Source organism: Trachinotus anak, unplaced genomic scaffold (genome assembly GCF_046630095.1).
Source record: "Trachinotus anak isolate AG129_WGS33_773 ecotype Australia unplaced genomic scaffold, CSIRO_AGI_Tana_v1 ptg000025l, whole genome shotgun sequence".
Taxonomy (NCBI): domain Eukaryota; kingdom Metazoa; phylum Chordata; class Actinopteri; order Carangiformes; family Carangidae; genus Trachinotus; species Trachinotus anak.
The window spans coordinates 6233811-6254101 of NW_027273876.1; the positions used below are offsets into that span (position 1 = coordinate 6233811).

Here is a 20291-nt window from a genome sequence, read left to right on the forward strand (position 1 = left end):
ATATATCAAAAATAGGCATTCATTTAAAAGAAATTGTTTAATTTTTAAAAGAGTCTGGCATGGCTGATGTCCAAGGGACCACAAAGGTCATACACTATAACCTCAGGAGATCATGAATATCTGCATCAAACTTTATAGCAAGCCAACCAAAGTCCAGTTTGGACCAAAGTGGTAGACCATGAATCCCTGTAGCAGAGACTGTAGGGTCTAGAGTCTGCTGTTTATGTTCTACTTATATATTTTGGAGATGGAACCAGAGAGTCAGTCAGAGTTCATCTCTAAAAATGTTATGCATCTTAATCTTATGATCTTGTCTGTGTGAAAGAAAACATGGTGACATTCACCACACACATTTTTAAAAAATATATATATATGTGATATATATTTATAAAATGTGTCCCTTCGTGGGACTATGTATAGCCTTGTTTTACTGGTCTGGAGCAGAAAGACTCGTCTCAGAGGGTTGAGGTTAGTCAGGTATGACCTCCTTCTACATATTTAGAATACAGAGCAGAGAACCGGTTGTGCTGGAACAAGCTGGGAATCTAGGGTACTTTATCTTTATCACAAACCATTGTACTGTAGTCCTCTGTAGTAGTTCCTTTACAATTCAACCACACCTTTTCATGCAGTTTATTCAGTCGTTATTGGACGCAGCCCAAATGTAATGTGTCTTGTGATTGGCACTATAATACTTTGTGGTGTTGTAAATGCCTATGGTGTCCCTGTGCCATTGTTGTCTTAATAATATTGCTATAAAATATGTAGTGAATAGTTTGCAGGGATTTTTGTATAGTTCCATTAATACTGAAAATGTACTTATTATATACCCTGCCTTATGATAGACCCAGTTATGTCCTGGCTTTAGGGCAGATTGTGAGCAAAAGTGTGCAACCACTGCTATTAGTAGGTTAAAGTAGTTTGTGTGTGTGTGTGTGTGTGTGTGAGAGAGAGAGAGTGTGTGAGTGGGTCATTGACAAGTGTGCTTGAAACACTTCACAGGGAGTGCAATAGTGGAAGCTTGTAAGTTGGTATTCAAAATAAAAGCATACAATATTGCACAAATACTCATTTCTTGTGTGCATATGGCAAAGCTGTAAGTTAAAGGCAATTTTACATCCTTTTATACTCAGTTACCAGTTTATTAGGTACACCTAACTAAAACTAAAGCAGTGTAATACAACAGCCCTGTAATAAATTCTACCTTAATGAAGGTTTTAATGAGTTCGAGAGGTGTTGTTTCAACTGTGTGATCATTTTGGAGGATGCAGTTTGAGGTACTGCTGAACCGTATTGCATTATACTGAGAGGCGTTTCGTTATTTAACCTATCCTCAGTAATAATATAGGGGTGGACAAATAATACCTCTCAACATCTAACAAGATTATGACTATGTTATAATTCTCTGATAAAAAGTCAAAATTAAATTATTAAATGAGTTGAAACAATATACTAACTCAAAAAAGATAAAAAGCTTAAACTTAGATAAAAAAAAATAGGAGGCAACAAATCAAAAGGTTAAAAAAAAAGGTACAAGTCAAAATTATGAGATAAAAAGTCAAAATTTTTAATTACCATGAACATTTTTTTAACTATGACTTTGTTTATTTTTCAGGTAGTTTATCTTATTTTGAAAGCCCTGACCGGATGTTTCCGTTATTTTCCTTGCTAGCTTACCGCTGGTCTCTAAAACACAAGCGGCGCCTGTCCAGCCCTCCGCACAGAAACAAACGCGCTTTCCACGGCAGGAGGGGAGACAAGACACAGAAAGAAACAACTTTAACATGTTGTTTTGTCAACAGAGATCTCGGTAAAGTTACGAGTTTGTGGATAAGACGGTTTCTAAAAAGGAGAAAGCCCCCGTCGCATCCTGATTTTCTCTTTACAGAGCTGAACAGCTATCCCCGACGGTCCTTTCCACCGTAAATGGTAGGTTTTTACGGGATTTATTGTCCTGTAACTTGGATTTATAAAGTCATAAGTGTGTGAATGCCTCTCATAGTCTTTGTTGCTGTGGAAGTACATGTGTGTCCCTGTGGTTGCCTTTGTAACTTTAAGAATATTTGAAAGTATTACTGTTAATCAAGTTGTGTCTGTGCACAGGTGTGTAAAGGTTGAATTAATTTCTTGTTGCCTTTTAGCCAGAAACACACACATTCTGTAAATCCTGGAGGAAATTAAGTGTTGTGTTCCCCCCCCCCCCCCCCCCCCCCCCCCCCCCCCAAACAAGTCATTTAAAAATGTAAAATGCCGCCTGGAGGCCCCTGAAGTGTCTGTGGCCCCCTCTTAGAAAACTGCAGCTCCCAGTTTTATCAACGTGTGCATCAGTCGTGCAGGTTGAGTGGGTTTAGACATAACAAAGTGCCTCCTACAGTAAATTCAGACTCATTTCCTGCTGAAACTTTTAGCTTGAGTTCAGATCGTAAATCAACAATTTCCTTATCACGCACCCCTCAGCATGTTCCTCCATCTACTCAAAACAAATCTCACTGTTTTTTTATCTTATCTTAAATGGAGGCTTGGATGATGAATGCTTGAATGTGTGTCAGGCTCATGCACTGCTCTCCATGTCGTCCCAGTTGTTAAGACATTAGCTTTATAAGAGGTCACAGCCCTGTTTATTGTTCCTCTAGTTTCTCTTTTGGGTGCAAGAGCTCACAAATGGGGGCAGCAAAACTGAGTGCACCACTCAATGTCTATGGGGACAGTGGTAGATTTTAGATCCAAGTGACAACACAAAACATACCTTGGTTTATTGTCTAGCTTGTATTGTGAGAGAGAGTGGTTCACGTTTACAAGTATTGCTTGACCTGCCCTGGGGTGCAGCAATAACATATGTGAATTCTTAAAATGAATGGCATTCCCCCTCGGACGCTGTCTGCAGCCACTGGCTCCACATAAAGGCTTTTTTTTTCACAGTTTTATTACTTTGCCAGGTGCACTGTGGGATCAGAACTCCACAGTTTGTGTGTTACTAGAAGAAACAAGAATATAATTCAGTGTTTTGCACACTGGATGTCTGTTAAGAGAGAGCTTTGGCGCATGTGTGCACAGCAGCTCACAGCAGTGATGTGTTTATATCAAAAGAGTGCTCATTTAAGTAATGAGGTTAAAAATAAGGACATTGTCTGTTTTTTCTATGCGACAGCCTCATGTGTAAACAAAGGACTAATACTTGGAACAAGTTGGAAACACGACAAAGAAGAACAAACAAACTGCACAGCAGAGCAGCTCTCCCAGCTCCAGCCTTCAACCCCCAGCTCTGCAGGATGTTATATTGAAATTTCTTCAGCCTAAACAAACACACAGAGGTCAAGTGCTTACCTCAGCAGCTCGGAGAGGGGTGGACTGTAGAGCCTTGACAGTGGGGAGGCCATAGTTTATTTGCATTGATAATTTCTCAAGCTTCCCTCAAACATATTCAGAGGAACTGCTTTGTCAGCATAATGGCATGTTAACATCTGTGTAGAGCTCTTCTGAGTGCTAAACGTGCCCCCCCCCTCATGTTTTGTGTTATCATAGCAGGATTATTATGACTCTGCTTGTTTAGTGTTGGAGAATGAGGTGTTGAATCTGCTTAGTTTGGGAGATATGACATGTTTCGCCCTTTTTGCATGTGATTAAATATGCCTTGCTGCTCACTATGCCACTCTTTATTATTCTTTGTTCTTTACTTGGATCCCCATTAACTGTTAGCTGGTTCTCCTGGGGTCCACCAATGCATCAGTGGTGAAACAATCACTTAAAAAATAGTCTAAAGAAAGAAGTCTAAGCAACTAAAATATAGTCTAATCTTAAATGTTTTCAGAGTTAGGTCAGGAGGTATCTAATCATTGGATAGTAAACAAGAAACTTTAGATTCTTAACACTTTATGATTTTTTTTTAGTAACGAGTTAGAATAAATTAAGAATTTAAGAATTACAACTAAAAGATTGAGATTCATTAGTTGTATCTTCATGTCAGCAGATGCGGGATAATGTTGTACCTATAGACAGCTACCTCCTGTAAAACACATGGCTTCTGTTTCACTGTTGCAAATACTGTATGTACATGCCCCTCTGGCCATTATGATCAAACAGTTCTCTGAGGTAGAAATGTCTCACCTTTTCATGTCATAATTATGATGTGTTGCTGAAGTAAGACTTGTTGGAGAGCAGGTCTTTGAGATATGGTCGGCCTTGAGGTAAAATATGTGCTTGCAGTTAAAATAGCTGTGAGCAGTAGGAGAGAAAGCACTGTTGCGATAGAAAAGGCGTGTGCGTACAGTCATGTTATTTATCTTTTTTGAGCAGCGCACCTTGTTGGTTTCTAGTTTGACTGGATGGATAGTGTGTTTTCTGTAAGTGATACCTCTCTGTTGTGTTGTTGTGAATTTTGCCCTTGAGCTGTTTAGACTGAAGGTCAAGTCCCTCTGTTCTGTGTATTAGCCTGTGCACACCGTCTCCTTGAAGGACAAATAAGAGGAGAGAAACTTTAGAAGACAAGACAACAATGGGAACACGGTGGGAGGTGTTTAGCTGTCAGGCAACATGAAGAATGTGTTGTGTTTAGTTTTCCTGAAGGCCCATCAAGTCAAATGAAATGCTGTTTTTGTGTTTTATGGCTTTCTTTGTTTATGTAGTATCCCATTATGTTGAATTTACTCTGCTGTCACTGGTTGATTACTGTAATTAGTGATTTTGAACAGTTTCCCACACCACAGTATTTAAAATGGCCTGAAATAATGTTTTTCTGTCTTTCAAACAATGAGCCATGAAGCAAAATAGGCTGCAGGCTTATGTCAGTTTAGCATCTGACAAAAGAGGGGATACAGCTTGAGTTTAGGTCCTGGAGTTGTGTCTTAAAATGACTTGCTGCATGTCAGTTTGTATCTGTATGGGGGGATTTCATGTCGTAGTTGGCAGACTGCTGTTTCTGAAGGATCCACTGTACTGTCACAACACACTGTAGGAAACTCCGCCAATATGCTGAATCCACAACACATGCAGCTTGTTGACAAAACAAAGTGAGCACAGTTGGCTTTAACCGTCAGATTTCCTTTTCCTCCTGTGGAGTAATGCATTTTGATTTAGTTTCTGGTGAATACATGATAGGAGGGTTTGACTGTGAAGGAGTCATTCAGATAAGATCTGATTAAGTCAGTTACACAAAACAAATCCCACCTTCCTCCAGTGATAACCCTTAGTGTGCATGAGTTCTGTAAAGCTCTTTGACCATGATCTGTTGGATACACATGTCTGTGAATAACATGGGAGCAATTCATCCTTGTCTTACTTTGTCACACAAATTTGTCAGTAAAAACCCATTTATTTTAGATATAATTTACATACCAACTTTAAATCCCAAATTTTAATAATAATTCTATACTTTTGTCGTTTAATCAGTTTGTCTTGTCCACCAAGAAAGAAATGTTGTGTAAATAAACTAGTTTCTGATGATTAATGAGGAAAATACTAAATTGTATACAAATCTTTTCACTCAGAAAAAAAAAACTTGTGTCAGTTGGCTGTAATGTAGCCTTTAAGACCACAAAAGAACATTTAAAGTTACCCTGGGAACTTTTCTTGTATGCAAACACAGTAATATTTACATTCAGTGTTTCTCACCAGAACACACTGTATGTATTCTGAGGACCTAAGAAATGTACACAAACACACGTACATACATATATTCATTTTTGGTCCTTCATATATCTTTATTTGTTCACAGTTTACAGTGATACTGGAACAGAGAAAACCACCAGATCCTCACACTGGAGAAGGTCGATAATAGTTTGTTGTTTTTGCTTCCAACAATTAATTTATTACCAAATATTTGCTTATTATTTTTCTGTTGATTAACTCCAACGAATACCAACGAAACCACTCATCAAAACACTGCTCCATAGCACTACTAGTGGTCAAACACTCCACAGGATATGTTTTAATCTGTTTACATAATATAGTATTATGATGACTAAGATCCCAGACATCTATTTAGTCTGGTATCACAATATTATATTGAAATGTTTCCCATCTTTAATCCAGATTTTCCACAGGGCTTGTGACCTTATCTCCTCCCCACAATTGGTTTGGTATTCTTAGCCAGCCTCTGAGTTTTGCACGCAGCTGGACTGCACAGCTGTCTGAGGGCACCGAGAGGCAGGGGCCGAGGTTTCAGAGACTTCAGATCCCTGAGATCCCTGAGCCTGGGAAAGGGTCAGGACTTTTTTTCCCCCCTCCTTTTCTGGTTTCTCTGGAGCTGAGTGTCTGTCCTGACCTGAGCAGGTTATGTCTGATCATGAATATTTGAAGAATATAGAAAGTATTTAGAGGATTTAGTGACAGATTTATGACACACACAAGATTCCCACTTCGTTTTCTTTGGTGAAACCTCATGTGATTTCTGCTTTGTCCCAATTTTCAGTTGCAGAGCACAGAGGCCATTAATCTGTGGACATCTTTTGCTTCTCAAGTTGCCATATTTTGTCACCTCCTTTTCCAATGCTTTGACTAATGGCCCCATTTCACTGCAAATGACCCATGGTATCAAACCAGCATCCATATTTTAAAACTAATTTCCTTAATACCAGTCCACATTCTTGTGCTTTTTCCAAAGCTTTTGCCAAAGGTTGTTTTAGTTTTGCTCATCAGTGCACGTACTTGATGTTTTCACCCAAGTTTTATGTCTGTTCAGTGGTTGTTTAAGTCTTGTGCTTTATGTAAGTCATGATCGATTCACTAAGTCTAGTTGATTTCCACAACATTACTTGGAGCATCAGAGTGCAGCCTCGTCCACTTGCTCTGTCCTGGCTGAATTTGGCTCTTAAAAGCCACGGATTACTGACGGCATTTAGAAAATTCAGGGCTGTTTTGTATCTGAACAAAACAGCTGATGCTACCAGTGCAGTGTTCATCCCCTGAATACGGATGACAATGAACCTCTCCTCCCTGTAAATTTCTAATATGCTGTGTGGAGAAATAGAGATCGGACCTCTCCTGTGTTGCTTCTCTCAATCACTGCTCCACCACACCTGCAGTCACTTTATGAATGGGTCCCACTGCAGTAGTGATTAGATCTACAGTTTTGTAAACAGCCCTGATAAGATGCCAGAATTCACTTAGTGACTGGGGAAATGGTGTCATTGAATCTCACAATGCACCACTTCTTGAAGGGAATTCTTCTGAGCAATTCAGCTATGTGCTCTTTGTGAATCAGTTCTCTGGTCAGTCTGTCTAGTCTGAAAAATCTCAACAGCTATTAGATGATCTTACTGACTTTGGTGATCTCTTACCAATCAGGTCACCATCAGGTCAAATCTCTTTTGTCCAATACATTGGTTTATGACCAGATGCATGCAGAATGCCTCAGCTCTGGTGGATTATAGCCAGAATGATGCTAGAATTTAAGGTTGATACTGATACTATATTGTTTGTTTGCTTTTTTAAAATTGTGACTAAGACAGTAACTGTAACATTTTACAGCTGAAAAATCAACTTGTCACTGGTAGATAAACTATATAAAGATGACATTATCTCTAGTTTGTCACATTTGTTCTTATTGTTTATAACAGATTATGTTTGCTCTAAGATAACATTGGCAGATATTAGTCTAGCTCTGTAACACACTAAATAAAGATACTGAACATAGTAAATATTGTACCTGTAAGAATAGTCATTGTGAGCATGTTAGTAAGCTGATGTTAGCATTTAGCTCAAAGCACCACTGTGCACCAGTGACTGGTCGGATTACACGGATTCAGAGGTCACGGTTAGATGGAAGATGTGGGCACAATTTTGTTGTTTGGCCTTGTTCCCAAGTCTGAGTTTACACCAAAATCAAGTCATGTCAGGAGATTATTTTACGCAGCATGTACACGTAATGGGTTGCATCATCTGTTGTGGATGATTACGTGCCTTAAAAAAAAAAAAAAAAGCATGAAAAACAACACGCCCTGTTCCCATGAGCAGCTGTGATTGGCAGTGGTAGTTAGTGTGATCATGACATTCACAGCTGCTGCAGGGAGGCCCGTATGTGCTGATGTACAGTACAAGCCTGGAGCCTCTCTGACTCTTACTTCTCTCCTCCTTTTTTCACATCTTCCATTACCTTGTTGCTCTCTCACTCTCTTCGTCCCCTTCTCACTAATGCTCATTTTCCCACTCACTTACTCCTCAGCTGTGTCTGGTATTCTGCTGTAATCCGTCTCACACTCCCTGACTGTGGTGTAGCCCTCAACCTTTCTCACAGACTGTAATTTGGAACATGAGAAAACTGAAAATCAATTAATCAATTAATTGCTGCAGCTCTGGCCATATTGTTGTTGTGAGTAAAAAATCTATAAGAACTTCTTATTTCTCTCTTTTGTTCACTCTCACCCAACAAGGTCAGTTTTTCTTGATAGGTATTCCTAAATGGTCAAATTCCAAACATACCTTTTTCAATTCATTTTGAAACTCATAACGTGGAGTAATATTTCACCATTTGTCCTTTCTGAAGTTTAGAGCTCTGATATCAATCTTGTTTTGTCAGTTTTTGTCTAGGCTGGCTGGAAAAGTAATGTCTTAACAATCTTAAAATATTGCTTCAACTCTTCTGTGTCTCCATCCTTTCCCCTCTTCATCTTCGTTTAGTTTTCTTGCAGTAAGAGGTACAGTATGTATGTAGATGGACTTATGTAAGTGGGACGACCCCTCCCTGAGGTTGGTTGTTTGGATATTTTTAAATAGATTTCTCCTCGCTCTCTGTGTGATTTCTGGCCTGATTATTCTCCTGCTGAGAGGCCATGAGATGGACGACACACAAGCACACTGATCACGTGATACACATAAAAACATGACATCTCAAACATATAGGACACAAGTCATAAATAATGAGTGTATACAAGACTCATCTCTGCCAAACAGTGTTGTGGAGAGGCTAACCATGTGGTGGGAGGCTGAGTGACTGAGAGGTGAAGAGGTGCTGTGGAACAACGAGGGTGCAGATCAGAAGCTATGTGGGTGGTGGGATGCATGGTCGGGCAGTAGCCACGTCACAACGTTGCATAAGAGCTTATGCAGGCAAAGGGAAGTGGATCTGAAGTAATGAGCGTGGAGAGCCATCGGTCCTGCCTGTGCACTCTGACAGGACGAGGGATGTCAAGTATTCAATGTGCAGTTCATCCATCCATCCATGCCTAACAGAACATAGGCTGGCCTGTTTTCATTATGTATTCATTAATTTGTCATTATTTTTAGCTAGCAGATGAACATTTGAGCCATTTGCAAAAAAAATATCATATCATATGACAAAATCTTACACAACCTAGGGGACAAACCAATTGTTCTTCTAAGCATTTCTATTATCAGTCGAATACTTTTCCACCTATACATAAAATATATAATTTACACCAGCAGTCTACTTACTGAGCCATTAGTACTGCACTCAAAGTCCACTTACTAATGAGGCCTAACAGATTCTGGCATTTTTTAAGGGACTACCAGTATTAACATTTGAGAGTTTAATTGAGAAAATAATCAGCAGATTAATCGCTGATGTAAATAACTGTTAGTTGCAGCATCAGCCCAAATGAATGATTCAGAGAAAGCTGTGATTTAAAAACAAAACAAATGTAAAACAAAATCTATTCTTGGAGCTTTTGTTTCACACGTATGAGGATACTTCGCAGTGAAACACAGGCCATTGCTTTGAACATCAGTTTGACTGTTTTATGTGTTTGCATCCAGTTGTCTCAGTAACAAATTTAAAAATGTCTATTAATATGGCCATAATGATGATAAACATAACGACCAGCCCAATAGCCAGATATCTCTCACATATAACATTTTGCATCAAACTTTTTAGTTATAAAAATGTGGTAGACATCTTATTTTAGAACAATGCTTGTTCAAACACCACCTCTTCACTTACAGCTGCACTCCTGGTCCGTCTTGTTTCCTCCTCATCCTCAGTCCCTCACCACTCACAGAACAGTAGGTTTTCTCAGTAGGTTTCTAAAACGTAGGAGGATGTTTGAGGTTTGGCCTGGATGATCCTAAATGAGGATGTCTGAGAAAATACAGAGATTTTGTACTGTTTGAGATGGAATGTGATGCTTTCCACGTGGGCCATCCTCTTGCTCAACAAACAAGTCAGACATGCCAGTTTTCCCAGTGGATTCACTTCCCACTCTGCCCATTTTACCCTTAGAAATAAACAGCTGTATGATTTCAGAATTTCTAAACCCAAATTCCAGTCTTCTCGAACAAAATGTTTCCCTACATTTATGCTGTTATTGTGTTCTTAACCACAACTGTGTATAAGCAAGCAGCTGTCAAATGAAAATGAACTGCATGTTTTCACTTGGTTTAGCATTGTCTCATATCTCCAGAGTACAGTAATGTCAACATGTCTAGTTGCTACACCACTTCCCTATTTTCTGAACGGCCTTTGTTCAGGGTGTGTTGGTTCCACTGTCTCTTATTGAGTCTATTAACTTGCCTGAAACCTTCGGCACATGGCTGAGCATTAAAATAATAAACCTAAGTGCTGTGGGGTGGCAGTGTTTGGATAAGGAAGAAGCAGGCCGCCACCCTGTTCCTTAGTAGTCTGCTGGCCCTGTGTGTGTGTGCTTGCACGTGTGTGTTCATATGCTTTTATGTGTGTTTGTCTGAAAGCCTTGCAAATACAGAACCTCATTTATCCTCATTACTTCTCCTCTGTTACACTGCCCCTCCCAATAGGTATCTAAATTTATTTCCTGCACCCCATGCTATTTAATGTAACCTCCCAACCACTGCTCAGTGTAGCTGTAAACCGGCTAAAGCTTTATGCACAACTGCACACACTTATATTGAATGTTTATGAAAGGTAATCAGGCTGCAAATCAGCAACTGTTTAGTAGGATTCATGATATCCTGCTGTCTTTGTACCATAAGGTTCTTGCCTGCTATGATTATTCTATATTCTGATCAGTTCAATTACAATCACCTTGAGATCTTTGATAGGCAATAAGCTGTAAAGACGGACTGAACAGCTGTCAGACGCTATTTGAAAGAGGGTCTGATGGTGTCAGATGAAGGACGCCTCCACTTGCACCTTTAGGTGCGGACAATGTGTTCTGGGTGCACAAACGCAACCACATACAACTTTTGGTCTCAGTTCTCAAATATGATTCATGAATTGATGTTACTTTTCAGCATCAATTGATCGGACAGCAACCACTAAAGAGGCTTGGTTGTCATTTAGTTGCTGCCATGTTGTGTGAAAGACGGACATCAGTGCGACAAGAACATGCATAACATGGCCCAACTCCAGCTACTACTTCCAGTGATATATTCATTTAATTGCCTAGTCCTACAAGCTAATGAACAAAAAGGAGCATTTATCAACTGAAAATCTTTGAATTTCATTTTACAGGTTTATTATTTATTGAGCCGAATTCTCAAAGAGGCAGCAAATAAAATTCAGCAGAATAAAATGACAATAAAACAACAGCGATATATTCATCCTATCACCTAGCCCTACTCGCTAATGAACATAGAGCAGCATTTATCAGCTGAAAAGCTAAGTGTTTCCCTTAGGAGCTGGTGGAAAGCAAAACAGAGGTAAAAGAAGAGGGAATAATGGACTTTAATCAGGTGGAGTCCAAATAGAGGCAACTGTTTGCTAACAAGTTCATCATTACAACTTTATAAAGTGATAATATATCGGTGTTTTTATTTGCAGCTTGTTTTGGCTGCACCAGAAGTCAGTTAATTAAAGGTACATAAAGAGATAGACATAGAGATATAGCCTGCTTGCGTATTTTTCCCTTTGGATACTGAAATTTGAGGCCACCTGATCTTAACTGCTACTCTTCTTTTTGGTTCAGATGGGAGATTGTTGGCTCTCCTACAGATTAAACGTTAATCTGTTCTCTCTTTTTCACCCGTCATCTGTCCATCACCAGAACATGCATGTACATAGGACAAGCACATACTGTAGACGTCTAAAAACATGAGCACAGATCTGTACATGTGTTCTCCTTCGAGCTGTCACAACTCATTAACTGATTTGCTTTACTGTCGGATGTACAGCCTGGGGAGTCATAAGAGAAAATTCTTGTGATTGATTGCACTGTGAAGTGCGAGAAAAAGTGAAGGGAAGGTAGAGAAAAGGCAGGAGGAGGCAGATTTACAGGATATTATAAAGAAGCACTTAATACAGAAATAAAACCCTCCTCACACTCTAAGTGACACTTTGGCACCTGTTTATTAATCAGAGGAGCCTCTATTCGCTGTAGGTGGTTACATGCACATTATCTGCTTTGAAGTGTCATGAAAGGCATTCATGTCTACTTCAAAGTAAAGTGTTAAGTTGCATAAATCCATTTAAGTCTGTGCTTTCTCCCAGATAAAGTGTCCTCACTCTCTGATGGAGATGAACAAGTAGCTCCTTATCTCTACTCCTCAACTTCATTGATTGTTGATTGATTTGTGGGTCAGTTAACAGGTCGCAGTGAGGTTTAGTGTTATTGACAGCTGTCTTTTGAAGGTGTCTGTTCAGCAGATGAATAATGTAATGAAATGGTAATCACAGTGAAGCCCTCTACTCTGTTTTCATCCAGTGCACGTGCTCCTCTTTCTGTATCTCTCTGTTTGGTCCTCTTTAATGAGGATTATCCTGTTCAGTGTGGAGTAGCAGGTGAGAGGAACAGCCCTGTAAAGTAAACACCTGTTTGTGATCCGTAGGTCGATTATCAGCCTGTAAAACAAACAACTATTAAGTTATTACTTTACAGGGCTCAAAGTGTACTCTCTGGCTTGGCACTATCACAGTGCAACACTATAAAGCCGTCTTAAAGCCATCTGGATTGATCTACATTACATGTGGGAAGCCACAGTCTCCTCAGCACTTCCATCTGTCTGTAACATACTAATACAGTATGCTAGGCACAGATGGAGGAGCTGGAGGTGTGCTTAGCTTTAAGTAAAGCCTGTACAGTTGCAGTTACCCTGCAGGCAGTTGGGAACGTTAAATTTAGCAAACATCCCTGATCCTGCTGATAAAACAGGATGCACGTTAAGCGGTTAGCTGCTACTCCACTCTCACTCTCAGCTTTAGTTTCACCACAACACAGCACAGTCGGACAATTCTGTTATCTCAATTTTTAGGAATCAATTAAAAACTAGAATTACCACCTCTGGCTTGTTGGCTTCTGCCAACCAGTCAAGTCACAGTTACACCCATATCTGTCCTGACTCATGTAATATAATATAGTAGGGAAATTTCACCCTGAAAATTGTCTTGGAAAGAGAAGACTCTTCTTAGATTAGTGTCAGTATTTCATTCTACCTGACATTATATTATTTGCTGAGAAAACACAAATACAATCAAAAGTATTATTTTGCAGTTATAATCTTCTCACTGCAGCAGCAGGACTGTGAACTGTCAGACCGAAGTAATGACTGTCTGGTTGGCTCACCTCTGGCCCTTTTCTCATGCTCTCCTATGTCGAACTTAAATATTGCTCTACCACTAATACACAAGTTTAATCAATTGCAGATGGACTCTGAACTTTCCAGATGGTGGCACTTGGTTCTCACCTTTTGTCTTTTTAGAAGTCAGGGTAGAAGTTGATCAAAAATGGCTTTAAACCTCATGACCTTAGAAAATGACAAAAACCTGTTGGGAAAACCCACAATTTTTGTGGTGATTCATCAACACAAAAGACTCAACAGTAATGTTTTTACTTTACCCAGAGGATAGTTGTTTTGGGAAGTGGGTGCTAGTTTTGGGTACGGTCTACACTCTTGTTGACATGGAAAATCCCCTCAGACTCAACCTTCCTTCGTATGAAGCTTTTTTGCCATCATGACTCAGATTTTCCTCTTTCTCGCTGACTTCCATAAACACACTTGTCACATTTCAGGTTTTCCAGCTCTCTAGTAGTCTTGCTGTTTCCCCTCTGCTGATTCAACAACATGCATTCTTTGCTTTTTATCCCCTCAGTCTGGGAGAACAGAGGGACGAGGAAAGAATGAAGATCTGCTCACCAGTGTGAGTCCCTGGGATGCTCGACCGGCCTGTACCCAATGGTTTTCTAAGGCCTCCAGAAGCTAAAGACAGGGCGTCATTGACAGGTAAGTAAAGCCTTGAGGAAATGTGGTTTAAATTTGAACAAATGGGAAGTCTGAACTTTCTGGCTGTTCCCTGATATGTGAAACAGAACCTACCATCTGTTTCTCTGATAGATTTTACGCAAACGTTCTTGCATTACTGCAGGATCGTTCGCACACAAGGTTGCTGCTTTGAGTTAAGACTAAACCTGTTTTGTTTTTTTTCCTCTCAAGAGCTTTTCTGGTTGAGCCTTTACTTATGTAAAGAAGTGGCTGCAGCAAGCCACACACATAGTAGTGTGCATCCTACTATGTGTGGATGTTAACACATTACTGCTGTGTGGGAGTTAGCAACAGATCTTAATCATGGATAGGGTTTTGCTGTAATTCCAGAGCTGGAGGCGTAACCCTAATCTCTTTGGCACATTATACAGTAAATCAGAGTGTGGTTAAGTCGGGTCCCTGCCAACTCAATACAGCCCATTTCTGTGGATTTATGATGGGACTTACAAGGAGTAGTTATTTCAATCCAAAGAGGTCTCTCTTCCTCCCTTCTCTTCATTTGTGTCTAAAACTAATGAACCACCCCCTGCCAAGCACTAGGTTTTATTTCGGAGGTGTTCGTAGATTGCTTTGTGCCATGGTGGATTATTTTGGATGTGAGCGGACCAAATGGCTGACTGCTTGAGGCCAGTTTTAGCTGCAGCGTCCACTGGGAGTGATGTCCCCACGCAGAGGCAGCATGGACACTGATGGATGGCCTAGCTTTCTGTCGGTTCCTGGTCCCAGACGTGAACCGTTGTTATGAAAATATAGAGGGAAGGAGGCTGACAGACCGTGGAGAGATGGCAGCTCGGCCTGTGATGGATGACCACCTGCTGGGCATCCGCTATAGATACAGATAAACTAGAATTTTGGCCTCTAAGGAGACACTTTCAATGTTCACCAGAAATTGGCCCACACACAGCACTCCAAAATCTTTTGTGCATTTCTGTAGGATAATAAACTTTATATGACTGAAGAGGATAAACCAGAAACCACCAGGCAGATGTACCCAACATTACTGCAAAGCCACACTGGAACAATTTGTTTTAACTGGTGTTTTACTTTAATTTCCTTCATGGTTTCTCCTTGGCTCTCCTGCAGGCAGAGAAGGAAGCAACAGTCATCATTTTCAGTTAGGGTTTCTGCAGGGTTCATCAAATAAAATTTAAGACTTTTTAATACCTTTTTAATGCCATAGATAATGAAATGTAATACCCTTTTCAACAGTCATACTGATAAAAGAATAATGGAAAAACAGTAGGGACTGTACTGGGATGTCGGTACTACCTGGCAATATGTGACAGCAATTTCTAATGATATAATTAATCAATTAATGTAACCTGGATGCAGATTAACAGCAGAAAAGGGATGGATGAATTAACAAATTTAAGAATAATAGAATAATTAAAGTTCCTTTCAGCTTCAGCTAAAATCTGAACTTGTTCTTTGTGAGCTGATGGTCCATATAGCTGTATAACATCTTCTAGATAAAAATAAAATCTAAAGCAGATCTATGGCCTGTCTAGACCCTAACTCTGAAAATAAATAAATAAATAAATAAATAAAAAAATTCAAGACCTTTGTACATTAAGTAAGACCTTGATCTGCCTCCTTCAAAGGCCTTTTTCAATGCTTTTAAGACTTTTCAAGACCTGCACATACCCTGATTTTACTTTGCTGCTTGGGCCTGTAAATCACCTCCCTCAAAAGGGGCTGACTCATGTTAGCCCCCCCCCACTATAAAGAGTTAGTGTTAATGGTGACATTCACAGACGTGATTTGCAGCCTGCCTCTTTATCCCAGCACTGGTGGCCTTGGGGCAGCTGATTGATGGTGTTTGTCGTCCACTCTTGGACTCTAACTGAGAGAGGTTTCTGGCGCTTTAGCTGCAGCGGGATGGGGCTTTACAGTGCTTGTGGCACATTCAGTTTTCTCCAGACCTCCCATCAGGATGTGACCTAGAATGACCTTGAACTCCCTCCTCAGTCTTGACTGAAGGACAAACTTGGTGCCTACCAGTGTGGCCCAGTTATGGGAGCAGGGAGAGAAAGGCAGAGGGACAGATCTGTGTTTGTGTGTGTGTAAGGCGGCGGCGGCAGGGCATAGCCTACTTCTCGTACCCCACTTTACCCCTCTCTCCTTCTGGGAGCTGAGCAGCTGAGCTCCGACTGCACCATCTCGTGCTGTTTCCCTTTATTTTTTCATTCACTTCGGCCAGATGGTGGATTACGGGTCAAGGCAAAGGCTCAGTGCTGCCACTGTCACAGGAGAATAAACTTGTGGAAGCTGAGTGGTTGGTTACTCCGGACATTAGAGTGTCTGCTCTTGATATCCATAAAGCTGCAATAATCAATATTTTTCTATTAACAACTGGATTTGTTTTGATACTGATACTAGTATCAGAAACGCCTCCAATACTGCCTAAAATATGGTATCAGGTAACGGCAAATATGCAAGTCTATGCATCGATCCAATACCACACAGTTTATTAATAAAATTTCTAGTTTCATTCGGACAAAGCAGCAGTTTTTCCTGGAGATCAATTCTTCTTTGCTGCTCTAAAACAGTAACTTACATGGGAAGTTGTGCTGTGCAGCCACTGGCAACTACTGTTTTAGATCAGCGATGAACTCATTTAGGTAAATAGAGTAATGTTAGCCACTAGCACAATGTCAGCAACCTGGCAAAAAGGCCCCACTAGCAAAAAGGCAACTTGTACAGTAATGCAAGGCTTTAATTTCGAGGGGCGGCACTAGTGTTAGAAAGTGTAGGAAGTGTTATTTATTGTAAAGGTTAATTGTTTATTATACAGTCAAATTAGATAGTAAAAGAAAGAGTGTATGGTATTCTATAGTATGTATTCTTGTAAGGGTTTAACCTGAGCCATACAACAATGACAACAATCACATCACATGTAGGGTTATAAGTATATAGCTGGTAATATTTTCTTTTTTTCAGCGTGGTAGTATCGGATCAGTACTCGGTATCAGCCAATACACAAGTTCAGATATTGGAATCGGTATCAGGATGGAAAAAAAAAAATGTATCATAATATCTCCATTAACAAATGATCAAGTAACTACATGTAATGTGAAGGGATCGCTTGAAGTGATGAACCCACAGAGAACAATGACTCAAATCTGCAGTCTCCCTCAGCTCGTTAAAGCGTTTTAGTGTCTTTCAGCTTATTGTCTCTGTTTCTTTACCATGTTGCTTCACTCTCAACAGCTTCATTTCCAGCAGCAGATTCTTTCAGTGAAAACTCTCTTATAAACCCATCCTCCAAAAACGGAGCTAAAAGGAGACTGAATATTGGACTTGCTGAATTTTAATAGGTTTACCTTTTTTTTAATTCAGTGATGCCTTGTTTAATTAATCATTTGTCCTCTAATTAACTTGTACTCTTTTTTGAGCTTTAGTGTATCTGTTATTAGATCAGATGAACAGATGAGAAGGACTAGAGCACTTTAAGGTTAATAAAGATGCTGTTTTTATACCCTATCTTATTATGGTGTTCATCTTTGGATTTGTATGCAATATCAGTATACCAGTTTCACCCCTCTCTCCTTCACTTTCCAGCTTTTTTCTTACTCTTTTCACTCACATCTTCTTTGTCTTTAATGAATTTGGATGAAGACTCGATTTTGACAAATAAAAAAAGCTGATCTGTGGCAAATGGAATTCTAGACTTTTTTAAAGTGAGATGATATCCTCTCACAGTTCCACTTTCTTTTTCCTCTTCTTTCTGCTTGAAATGGGCAAGGAGAGGAAAATGGTCTTTAACTGACAGCTTGCCTTTTCCCTGGCTTTCCATCTCTTTCTCTCGTCTCTTCTTTTTTCAGCCTGACAAAGGCAGTAGAGGACTTTGCAGAGTGTAGTTTCTTTGGTCAAAGGAAATAGAGGAGGAGTGGAGCAGGGAGAGAGGAGGTGTATCTGTCAGAGAAAGGCTGGACTGAGAGGAGGGGGGAAATAGGAGGGGGCACAAGAGAGAGGAAAGGAGAGGAAGGGGAGGGGACTGTGCTCCCATTCACATTGGCGGCATTTGGCTTGAGAATGAGTTTCTTTTTTTTTTCCTTGGGTTAGAGAAGTTTTCCTCAGGAGGGTTGGTCAGAAACACAGCCAGGAGAACAGGAGCATACTGAGAGTTTCAGCCGACTTAAACCTGAGACGCTGAAGAAGCTGAGGCTGGATGATAAGGAGCAGGGCAGCGATGCAGGGAGCAAACTGGGGTAAGAAGCTCGGAGGGAAGGAACGTTAGAGAAAAGGGAAGTCGACTTTATTACTTTGGCAATTAAGGTGACAGGGATGTTGGTTGATAGCAGTTTCTGTTCCATTCACTGTCTGACTTATAGGGTCACTGTGAAAGAAATATTTGCATCATAAAGATGTGTAAATGATCTTGTGCTGTTTTGCTGCATGTTAATATGAAAATAAACTGAAATTCCATGGTTGTGAGAAGAAATAGTAATAACTAGAGATAATATAGCAATAACAAGAGCTTCAATAGATATTCAGGTAGTTGATCAAAAAAAAAAAAATGTATTATAAGATTGACAAACCGAAGTTCACTTCCATCACTCTTCTGTTACTGCTCATTAACATAAAACAATGACAAAGTGAGGAAGTTAATCTAGAAGAGTGTGTGTGTGTGTGTGTTTGTGTGTGTGTGTGTGTGTGTGTGTGTGTGTGTGTGTGTGTGTGGAGGCCTCTGCTCTCTTCCAGCGCTTTATAATCATTGACAGTGCATCGTTCAAATGAACCTGCAGGTCCTCATGAGAAATGCCTGATTTATTTCTACACGGGTTGCCACTTTGATTTCAGCAGCTTAGTCTATAATATATTGTGCACTTTATAAATTCAACATTTCTCAATTTCTTTGGCCTTTAACCAGGAACCAGAAAAGCATTTAAGATGAGAAATTCTGTCTAAGAAAGATAGCAATAAGAATGATAACACAAAATACACCACAAACACATAATTTATGCTGAAACAAATGATCGATGAATCAATTAGTCTGTGCACAAAAGCTGAAGTCATTATCCAGGCGAAAAGGCCACATGTTCTGTGTCTCCAGTATGTAGTATAAATGTAGTGTAACTTGAATATGTTCGTGTTTTCGTTGGACAAATCAAACAATTTTAAGATGCCACCTTGAGTACTTGCCATGACATTTACTAGTTAATCATCAGTGAACATTTGATATGGTAGCTGTGGTGTGTGTGTCAGGGCTGCGAGGTGTCTGCCTCTGGAAAGGTAGGTTGTCTACAAAACTAAAATAGTGTTGTCACACTTTCCCTCTATGTTCCAGTTTCTAGAGAGAGAGAGAGAGAGAGAGAGGGAGAGAGTGAAGAATAAGGAGATGGGAGGGGGTGTTTAGAAAGAGAGAGTGGGATTCAGAAGTTTGGGCACAGAGAGATGCAGAGTGGAGGAGGGGATCTCCAGACTCATTTGTTTGTTCCCTCATGCAGACACTCCCTGCTGAAAACTGAGACACCCTGTGCTTTACTTTTATTCTGTCTCTTTACTTCTCTGTCTCCACATCATCTCTTGATGATGTGTGGACTGCTCTCAGATGAGGGCCAATGTAACACAGCTTTCTTTTTCTCTCACCCAGAGCCTACACTTCACCTGGTGTGGGGAATATTTTTAGACTCTCACCTCTGTGGCTGTGGATGTGTGTTTATGGCGTGGTACTAACAAAGAAGGATTTAGTGCAGGCCCTTTCAGTTTGTCTCAAAGCAGGTTTGTGTGACGTTGCAGTCTTGCAGGGCAGGGCCAGTAAACCTTGTATACTGTACCTTTGTAATAAGACCTCCATAAAAAAAGGCTTTTATACTGTTTGTTTCTTTAATTGCCAATCTCGGATGCAGTCAGACGAAAGGTTGCCATGCATTCCAATGAATGCCATCGAAATCTGTCTAGGCTTACTGCTGTATATGTAATAAATACACCACTGTGACTGGAGTGACCTGACTGTCAGTTTGTGAAGTCGGACATCTGAGTGGGCTGATCCGGAGCAGACTGCAGCCTCTGTTTCATATTTCATACCCAGCGAGCTCTGATGATCTGGTAGACTGGAATCTCAGCAAGAAGTTAAATGTATTGATCTCAGCATATAGATTTCTTGTCTCTGTCACGGTTCCCATTTTACTGAAGAAATAAGACCATACAGTCTAAAAGGGAAG

General features: G+C 40.1%; 1 protein-coding gene across 3 annotated transcripts in view; it reads left to right on the forward strand.

Moving 5' to 3' along the window:
* The first annotated feature begins 1656 nt into the window (after positions 1-1656).
* LOC139609154 (leucine zipper putative tumor suppressor 2 homolog) overlaps positions 1657-20291 on the forward strand; it is a 31986-nt gene continuing 13351 nt past the window's right edge. For 2 of the 3 annotated variants that reach the window (XM_071463431.1, XM_071463433.1), the window contains exons 1-2: positions 1657-1929; positions 13955-14085. The gene's annotated coding sequence lies outside the window, so the exon portion shown is untranslated. Of the gene's footprint in view, positions 1930-13954; positions 14086-18140; positions 18336-20291 lie in introns of those variants that run through there. The other variant, XM_071463432.1, reaches the window with a different exon arrangement.